Here is a 10437-nt window from a genome sequence, read left to right on the forward strand (position 1 = left end):
GCCCGACAGAGCCCAGTAGAGCCCGACAGAGCCCGACAGAGCCCGACAGAGCCCGACAGGGCCCGACAGGGCCCAGTAGAGCCCGACAGTGCCCGACAGAGCCCGACAGGGCCCGACAGGGCCCGACAGGGCCCAGTAGAGCCCGACAGAGCCCGACAGAGCCCAGTAGAGCCCAGTAGAGCCCGACAGAGCCCGGCAGATCCCGACAGAACCCGACAGAGCCCGACAGAGCCCAGTAGAGCCCGACAGAGCCCGACAGAGCCCGACAGAGCCCGACAGGGCCCAGTAGAGCCCGACAGAGCCCGACAGGGCCCGACAGGGCCCAGTAGAGCCCGACAGAGACCTACAGAGCCCGACAGGGCCCGACAGGGCCCAGTAGAGCCCGACAGTGCCCGACAGAGCCCGACAGGGCCCGACAGGGCCCGACAGGGCCCAGTAGAGCCCGACAGAGCCCGACAGAGCCCAGTAGAGCCCAGTAGAGCCCGACAGAGCCCGGCAGATCCCGACAGAGCCCGACAGAGCCCGACAGAGCCCGACAGAGCCCGAATGGGCCCGAATGGGCCCGACAGGGCCCAGTAGAGCTCGACAGAGCCCGACAGAGCCCGACAGGGCCCAGTAGAGCCCGACAGAGCCCGATAGGGCCCGACAGGGCCCGACAGGGCCCGACAGGGCCCGACAGAGCCCGACAGGGCCCGACAGGGCCCAGTAGAGCCCGACAGAGCCCGACAGGGCCCGACAGGGCCCGACAGGGCCCGACAGGGCCCGACAGAGCCCGACGGGGCCCGACAGGTCCCGACAGAGACCAGTAGAGCCCGACAGAGCCCGACAGAGCCCGACAGGGCCCGACCGAGCCCGACAGAGCCCAGTAGAGCCCGACAGAGCCCGACAGAGCCCGACAGAGCCCGACAGGGCCCAGTAGAGCCCGGCAGAGCCCGACAGAGCCCGACAGAGCCCGACAGGGCCCGACAGGGCCCGACAGAGCTCGACAGGGCCCGACAGGGCCCGACAGAGCCCAGTAGAGCTCGACAGAGCCCGACAGAGCCCGACAGGGCCCGACAGGGCCCGACAGGGCCCAGTAGAGCCCGACAGAGCCCGACAGAGCCCGACAGAGCCCGACAGAGCCCGACAGAGCCCGACAGAGCCCGACAGGGCCCGACAGGGCCCGACAGGGCCCAGTAGAGCCCGACAGAGCCCGACAGAGCCCGACAGAGCCCGACAGGGCCCGACAGGGCCCGACAGGGCCCGACAGGGCCCAGTAGAGCCCGACAGAGCCCGACAGAGCCCGACAGAGCCCGACAGAGCCCGACAGAGCCCGACAGAGCCCGACAGAGCCCGACAGAGCCCGACAGGGCCCAGTAGAGCTCGACAGAGCCCGACAGAGCCCGACAGGGCCCGACAGGGCCCGACAGGGCCCGACAGGGCCCAGTAGAGCCCGACAGAGTCCGACAGGGCCCAGTAGAGCCCGACAGAGCCCGACAGAGCCCGACAGAGCCCGACAGGGTCCGACAGAGCCCGACAGAGCCCGACAGGGCCCGACAGGGCCCGACAGGGCCCGACAGAGACCAGTAGAGCCCGACAGAGCCCGACAGAGCCCGACAGGGCCCGACAGGGCCCGACAGGGCCCAGTAGAGCCCGACAGAGCCCGACAGAGCCCGACAGAGCCCGACAGAGCCCGACAGAGCCCGACAGAGCCCGACAGGGCCCAGTAGAGCCCAGTAGAACCCGACAGAGCCCGACAGAGCCCGACAGAGCCCGACAGAGCCCGACAGGGCCCGACAGGGCCCGACAGGGCCCGCCAGGGCCCGACAGAGCCCAGTAGAGCCCGACAGAGCCCGACAGAGCCCGACAGGGCCCGACAGAGCCCGACAGGGCCCGACAGATCCAAACAGAGCCCGACAGGGCCCAGTAGAGCCCGACAGGGCCCGACAGGGCCCGACAGGGCCCGACAGGGCCCGACAGAGCCCAGTAGAGCCCGACAGAGCCCGACAGACCCTGACAGGGCCCGACAGAGCCCGACAGGGCCCGACAGATCCAAACAGAGCCCGACAGGGCCCAGTAGAGCCCGACAGGGCCCGACAGGGCCCGACAGGGCCCGACAGGGCCCGACAGAGCCCAGTAGAGCCCGACAGAGCCCGACAGACCCTGACAGGGCCCGACAGAGCCCGACAGAGCCCGACAGGGCCCGACAGGGCCCGACAGGGCCCGACAGGGCCCGACAGAGCCCGACAGGGCCCGACAGGGCCCAGTAGAGCCCGACAGAGCCCGACAGGGCCCGACAGAGCCCGACAGGGCCCGACAGGGCCCAGTAGAGCCCGACAGAGCCCGACAGAGCCCGACAGGGCCCGACAGGGCCCGACAGAGCCCGACAGAGCCCGACAGAGCCCGACAGGGCCCGACAGGGCCCGACAGGGCCCGACAGGGCCCAGTAGAGCCCGACAGAGCCCGACAGAGCCCGACAGGGCCCGACAGAGCCCGACAGGGCCCGACAGGGCCCAGTAGAGCCCGACAGAGCCCGACAGAGCCCGACAGAGCCCGACAGGGCCCGACAGGGCCCGACAGGGCCCGACAGGGCCCGACAGGGCCCGACAGAGCCCGACAGAGCCCGACAGAGCCCGACAGGGCCCGACAGGGCCCGACAGGGCCCGACAGAGCCCAGTAGAGCCCGACAGGGCCCGACAGAGCCCGAAAGGGCCCGACAGAGCCCGACAGAGCCCGAAAGGGCCCGACAGAGCCCGACAGAGCCCGACAGAGCCCGACAGAGCCCGACAGAGCCCGACAGAGCCCGACAGGGCCCGACAGAGCCCGACAGGGCCCGACAGGGCCCGACAGGGCCCGACAGGGCCCGACAGAGCCTATTAGATCCCGACAGAGCCCGACAGAGCCCGACAGAGCCCGACAGGGCCCAGTAGAGCCCAGTAGAGCCCGACAGAGCCCAGTAGAGCCCGACAGAGCCCGACAGAGCCCGACAGAGCCCGACAGAGCCCGACAGAGCCCGACAGAGCCCGACAGGGCCCGACAGGGCCCAGTAGAGCCCGACAGTGCCCGACAGAGCCCGACAGGGCCCGACAGGGCCCGACAGGGCCCAGTAGAGCCCGACAGAGCCCGACAGAGCCCAGTAGAGCCCAGTAGAGCCCGACAGAGCCCGGCAGATCCCGACAGAACCCGACAGAGCCCGACAGAGCCCAGTAGAGCCCGACAGAGCCCGACAGAGCCCGACAGAGCCCGACAGGGCCCAGTAGAGCCCGACAGAGCCCGACAGGGCCCGACAGGGCCCAGTAGAGCCCGACAGAGACCTACAGAGCCCGACAGGGCCCGACAGGGCCCAGTAGAGCCCGACAGAGCCCGACAGAGCCCGACAGAGCCCGACAGAGCCCGACAGAGCCCGACAGAGCCCGACAGGGCCCAGTTTAGCCCAGTAGAGCCCGACAGAGCCCGACAGAGCCCGACAGGGCCCGACAGGGCCCGACAGGGCCCGACAGAGCCCGACAGAGCCCGACAGGGCCCGACAGGGCCCGACAGAGCCCAGTAGAGCCCGACAGAGCCCGACAGGCCCGACAGGGCCTGACAGGACCCAGTAGAGCCCGACAGAGCCCGACAGAGCCCGACAGAGCCCGACAGGGCCCAGTAGAGATCGACAGAGCCCAACAGGGCCCGACAGGGCCCGACAGGGCCCAGTAGAGCCCGACAGAGCCCGACAGAGCCCGACAGAGCCCAGTAGAGCCCGACAGAGCCCAGTAGAGCCCGACAGGCCCCAACAGGGTCCGACAGGGCCCGACAGGGCCCGACAGGGCCCAGTTTAGGACAGTAGAGCCCGACAGAGCCCGACAGAGCCCGACAGAGCCCGACAGGGCCCAACAGGGCCAAGTAGAGCCCGACAGAGCCCGACAGAGCCCGACAGGGCCCGACAGGGCCCGACAGGGCCCGACAGGGCCCAGTAGAGCCCAGTAGAGCCCGACAGAGCCCGACAGAGCCCGACAGAGCCCGACAGAGCCCGACAGAGCCCGACAGAGCCCGACAGAGCCCGACAGGGCCCGACAGGGCCCGACAGGGCCCGACAGGGCCCAGTAGAGCCCGACAGAGCCCGACAGAGCCCGACAGAGCCCGACAGAGCCCGACAGAGCCCGACAGAGCCCGACAGAGCCCGACAGAGCCCGACAGAGCCCGACAGGGAACGACAGGGAACGACAGGGAACGACAGGGCACGACAGGGCACGACAGAGCCCAGTAGAGCCCGACAGAGCCCGACAGGGCCCGACAGGGCCCGACAGGACCCGACAGGGCCCGACAGGGCCCGACAGGGCCCGACAGGGCCCGACAGGGCCCGACACAGCCCGACAGAGCCCGACAGAGCCCGACAGAGCCCGACAGAGCCCGACAGAGCCCGACAGAGCCCGACAGAGCCCAGTAGAGCCCGACAGAGCCCGACAGAGCCCGACAGAGCCCGACAGGGCCCAGTAGAGCCCGACAGGGCCCGACAGAGCCCGACAGAGCCCGACAGAGCCCGACAGAGCCCGACAGGGCCCGACAGGGCCCGACAGGGCCCGACAGGGCCCGACAGAGCCCGACAGAGCCCGACAGAGCCCGACAGAGCCCGACAGGGCCCAGTAGAGCCCGACAGAGCCCGACAGAGCCCGACAGAGCCCGACAGAGCCCGACAGGGCCCAGTAGAGCCCAACAGAACCCGACAGAGCCTGACAGAGCCCGACAGAGCCAGACAGGGCCCAGTAGAGCCCGACAGAGCCCGACAGAGCCCGACAGAGCCCGACAGAGCCCGACAGAGCCCGACAGAGCCCGACAGGGCCCGACAGGGCCCGACAGGGCCCGACAGGGCCCGACAGAGCCCGACAGAGCCCGACAGAGCCCGACAGGGCCCGACAGGGCCCGACAGGGCCCGACAGAGCCCGACAGAGCCCGACAGGGCCCGACAGGGCCCGACAGGGCCCGACAGAGCCGGACAGAGCCCAGTAGAGCCCGCCAGAGCCCGACAAAGCCCGACAGAGCCCGACAGGGCCCAGTAGAGCCCGACAGAGCCCGACAGGGCCCGACAGAGCCCGACAGGGCCCGACAGGGCCCAGTAGAGCCCGACAGAGCCCGACAGAGCCCGACAGAGCCCGACAGAGCCCGACAGAGCCCGACAGAGCCCGACAGGGCCCGACAGGGCTCAGTAGAGCCCGATAGAGCCCGACAGGGCCCGACAGGGCCCGACAAGGCCCCGTAGAGCACGACAGAACCCGACAGAGCCCGACAGAGCCCAGTAGAGCCCGACAGAGCCCGACAGAGCCCAGTAGAGCCCGACAGAGCCCAGTAGAGCCCGACAGGCCCCAACAGGGTCCGACAGGGCCCGACAGAGCCCAGTTTAGCCCAGTAGAGCCCGTCAGGGCCGGACAGGGCCCGACAGGGCCCGACAGGGAACATTAGAGCCCAGTAGAGCCCGACAGAGCCCGACAGAGCCCAGTAGAGCCCGACAGAGCCCAGTAGAGCCCGACAGGCCCCAACAGGGTCCGACAGGGCCCGACAGAGCCCAGTTTAGGACAGTAGAGCCCGACAGAGCCCGACAGAGCCCGACAGAGCCCGACAGAGCCCGACAGGGCCCAACAGGGCCAAGTAGAGCCCGACAGAGCCCGACAGAGCCCGACAGAGCCCGACCGAGCCCGACAGAGCCCGACAGAGCCCGACAGAGCCCGACAGGACCCGACAGGACCCGACAGGACCCGACAGGGCCCGACAGGGCCCGACAGCGCCCGACAGCGCCCGACAGGGCCCGACAGAGCCCAGTAGAGCCCGACAGAGCCCGACTGGGACCGACAGGGCCCAGTAGAGCCCAGTAGAGCCCGACAGAGCCCGACAGAGCCCGACAGAGCCCAGTAGAGCCCGACAGAGCCCGACAGAGCCCGACAGAGCCCGACAGAGCCCGACAGAGCCCGACAGGGCCCAGTAGAGCCCGACAGAGCCCGACAGAGCCCGACAGAGCCCGACAGAGCCCGACAGAGCCCGACAGAGCCCGACAGGGCCCGACAGGGCCCGACAGGGCCCAGTTTAGCCCAGTAGAGCCCGACAGAGCCCGACAGGGCCCGACAGGGCCCAGTAGAGCCCGACAGAGCCCGACAGGGCCCGACAGGGCCCGACAGGGCCCGACAGGGCCCAGTAGAGCCCGACAGAGCCCGATAGAGCCCGACAGGGCCCAGTAGAGCCCGACAGAGCCCGACAGAGCCCGACAGGGCCCAGTAGAGCCCGACAGAGCCCGACAGAGCCCGACAGAGCCCGACAGGGCCCGACAGGGCCCAGTAGAGTCCCACAGAGCCCGACAGAGCCCGACAGAGCCCGACAGGGCCCGACAGGGCCCGACAGGGCCCGACACGGCCCGACAGAGCCCGACACGGCCCGACAGAGCCCGACACGGCCCGACAGAGCCCGACAGGGCCCGACAGGGACCAGTAGAGCCCGACAGAGCCCGACAGAGCCCGACAGAGCCCGACAGAGCCCGACAGAGCCCGACAGAGCCCGACAGGGCCCGACAGGGCCCGACAGGGCCCGACAGGGCCCAGTAGAGCCCGACAGAACCCGACAGAGCCTGACAGAGCCCGACAGAGCCCGACAGGGCCCACTAGAGCCCGACAGAGCCCGACAGAGCCCGACAGAGCCCGACAGAGCCCGACAGAGCCCGACAGAGCCCGACAGAGCCCAGTTTAGCCCAGTAGAGCCCGACAGAGCCCGACAGAGCCCGACAGGGCCCGACAGGGCCCGACATGGCCCGACATGGCCCGACAGGGCCTGACACAGCCCGACAGGGCCCAGTAGAGCCCGACAGAGCCCGACAGAGCCCGACAGAGCCCGACAGAGCCCGACAGGGCCCAGTAGAGCCCGACAGAGCCCGACAGAGCCCGACAGAGCCCGACAGGGCCCGACAGGGCCCGACAGGGCCCGACAGAACCCGACAGAACCCGACAGAGCCCGACAGGGCCCAGTAGAGCCCGACAGAGCCCGACAGAGCCCGACAGAGCCCAGTAGAGCCCGACAGAGCCCAGTAGAGCCCGAGAGAGCCCGACAGAGCCCGACAGGGCCCAGTAGCGCCCAGTAGAGCCCGACAGAGCCCGACAGGGCCCAGTAGCGCCCAGTAGAGCCCGACAGAGCCCGACAGAGCCCGACAGAGCCCGACAGGGCCCGACAGGGCCCAGTAGAGCCCGACAGAGTCCAGTAGAGCCCGACAGAGCCCAGTAGAGCCCGACAGAGCCCGACAGAGCCCGACAGGGCCCGACAGGGCCCAGTAGAGCCCGACAGAGCCCGACAGGGCCCGACAGGGAACCGTAGAGCCCAGTAGAGCCCGACAGAGCCCGACAGAGCCCGACAGGGCCCGACAGGGCCCGACAGGGCCCGACAGGGAACAGTAGAGCCCAGTAGAGCCCGACAGAGCCCGACAGAGCCCGACAGAGCCCGACAGAGCCCGACAGGGCCCGACAGGGCCCAGTTTAGCCCAGTAGAGCCCGACAGGGCCCAGTCTAGCCCAGTAGAGCCCGACAGGGCCCGACAGGGCCCGACAGGGCCCAGTAGAGCCCGACAGGGCCCAGTAGAGCCCGACAGAGCCCGACAGAGCCCGACAGGGACCAGTAGAGCCCGACAGGGCCCGACAGGGCCCAGTAGAGCCCGACAGAGCCCGACAGGGCCCAGTAGAGCCCGACAGAGCCCGACAGGGCCCGACAGAGCCCGACAGAGCCCGACAGAGCCCGACAGAGCCCGACAGAGCCCGACAGAGCCCGACAGAGCCCGACAGAGCCCAGTAGAGCCCGACAGGGCCCGACAGGGCCCGACAGGGAACAGTAGAGCCCGACAGGGCCCGACAGGGCCCGACAGGGAACAGTAGAGCCCAGTAGAGCCCGACAGAGCCCTACAGAGCCCGACAGGGCCCGACAGGTCCCAGTAGAGCCTGACAGAACCCGACAGAGCCCGACAGGGCCCGACAGGGCCCGACAGGGGCCGACAGGGCCCGACAGGGGCCGACAGGGCCCAGTAGAGCCCGACAGAGCCCGACAGGGCCCGACAGTGCCCAGTAGAGCCCGACAGAGGCCGACAGAGCCCAGTAGAGCCCGACAGAGCCCGACAGGGCCCGACAGAACCCGACAGGGCCCGACAGGGCCCAGTTTAGCCCAGTAGAGCCCGACAGAGCCCGACAGGGCCCGACAGGGCCCAGTAGAGCCCGACAGAGCCCGACAGAGCCCGACAGAGCCCGACAGGGCCCGACAGGGCCCAGTAGAGCCCGACAGAGCCCGACAGAGCCCGACAGGGCCCGACAGGGCCCAGTAGAGCCCGACAGAGCCCGACAGAGCCCGACAGGGCCCGACAGGGCCCGACAGGGCCCAGTAGAGCCCGACAGAGCGCGATAGAGCCCGACAGGGCCCGACAGGGCCCGACAGGGAACAGTAGAGCCCAGTAGAGCCCGACAGAGCCCGACAGAGCCCGACAGAGCCCGACAGGGCCCAGTAGAGCCCGACAGAGCCCGACAGGGCCCGACAGGGCCCAGTAGAGCCCGACAGAGCCCGACAGAGCCCGACAGGGCCCGACAGGGCCCGACAGGGCCCAGTAGAGCCCGACAGAGCCCAGTAGAGCCCGACAGAGCCCAGTAGAGCCCGACAGAGCCCGACAGGGCCCGACAGGGCCCAGTAGAGCCCGACAGAGCCCGACAGAGCCCGACAGGGCCCGACAGGGCCCGACAGGGCCCGACAGGGCCCGACAGGGCCCGACACGGCCCGACAGGGCCCAGTAGAGCCCGACAGGGCCCGACAGAGCCCGACAGGGCCCGACAGGGCCCGACAGGGCCCAGTAGAGCCCGCCAGAGCCCGACAAAGCCCGACAGAGCCCGACAGGGCCCGACAGGGCCCAGTAGAGCCCGACAGAGCCCGACAGGGCTCAGTAGAGCCCGACAGAGCCCGACAGGGCCCGACAAGGCCCCGTAGAGCACGACAGAACCCGACAGAGCCCGACAGAGCCCAGTAGAGCCCGACAGAGCCCGACAGGGCCCGACAGGGCCCGACAGAGCCCGACAGGGCCCGACAGGGCCCGACAGGGCCCGACAGGGCCCAGTAGAGCCCGACAGAGCGCGATAGAGCCCGACAGGGAACAGTAGAGCCCAGTAGAGCCCGACAGAGCCCGACAGAGCCCGACAGGGCCCAGTAGAGCCCGACAGAGCCCGACAGAGCCCGACAGGGCCCGACAGGGCCCAGTAGAGCCCGACAGAGCCCGACAGAGCCCGACAGGGCCCGACAGAGCCCGACAGGGCCCGACAGGGCCCGACAGGGCCCAGTAGAGCCCGACAGAGCCCGACAGAGCCCAGTAGAGCCCGACAGAGCCCGACAGAGCCCGACAGAGCCCGACAGAGCCCGACAGGGCCCGACAGGGCCCAGTAGAGCCCGACAGAGCCCGACAGAGCCCGACAGAGCCCGACAGAGCCCGACAGGGCCCGACACGGCCCAGTAGAGCCCGACAGGGCCCGACAGAGCCCGACAGGGCCCGACAGGGCCCGACAGAGCCCAGTAGAGCCCGCCAGAGCCCGACAAAGCCCGACAGAGCCCGACAGGGCCCGACAGGGCCCAGTAGAGCCCGACAGAGCCCGACAGGGCTCAGTAGAGCCCGACAGAGCCCGACAGGGCCCGACAAGGCCCCGTGGAGCACGACAGAACCCGACAGAGCCCGACAGAGCCCAGTAGAGCCCGACAGAGCCCGACAGGGCCCGACAGGGCCCAGTTTAGCCCAGTAGAGCCCGTCAGGGCCGGACAGGGCCCGACAGGGCCCGACAGGGAATAGTAGAGCCCAGTAGAGCCCAGTAGAGCCCGACAGAGCCCGACAGAGCCCGACAGAGCCCGACAGAGCCCAGTTTAGCCCAGTAGAGCCCGACAGAGCCCGACAGAGCCCGACAGAGCCCGACAGAGCCCGACAGAGCCCGACAGATCCCGACAGAGCCCGACAGGGCCCGACAGGGCCCGACAGGGCCCAGTAGAGCCCGACAGAGCCCGACAGAGCCCGACAGAGCCCGACAGAGCCCGACAGAGCCCGACAGAGCCCGACAGAGCCCGACAGAGCCCGACAGGGCCCAGTAGAGCCCGACAGGGCCCAGTAGAGCCCGACAGAGCCCGACAGAGCCCGACAGAGCCCGACAGAGCCCGACAGAGCCCGACAGAGCCCGACAGGGCCCAGTAGAGCCCGACAGAGCCCGACAGGGCCCGACAGGGCCCGACAGGGCCCGACAGGGCCCGACAGAGACCGACAGGGCCCAGTAGAGCCCGACAGAGCCCGACAGAGCCCAGTAGAGCCCGACAGAGCCCAGTAGAGCCCGACAGAGCCCGACAGGGCTCAGTAGAGCCCGACAGAGCCCGACAGGGCCCGACAAGGCCCCGTGGAGCACGACAGAACCCGACAGAGCCCGACAGAGCCCAGTAGAGCCCGACA

The sequence above is a fragment of the Caloenas nicobarica genome, unplaced genomic scaffold, assembly GCF_036013445.1.
Source record: "Caloenas nicobarica isolate bCalNic1 unplaced genomic scaffold, bCalNic1.hap1 Scaffold_231, whole genome shotgun sequence".
In the NCBI taxonomy this organism is placed as follows: domain Eukaryota; kingdom Metazoa; phylum Chordata; class Aves; order Columbiformes; family Columbidae; genus Caloenas; species Caloenas nicobarica.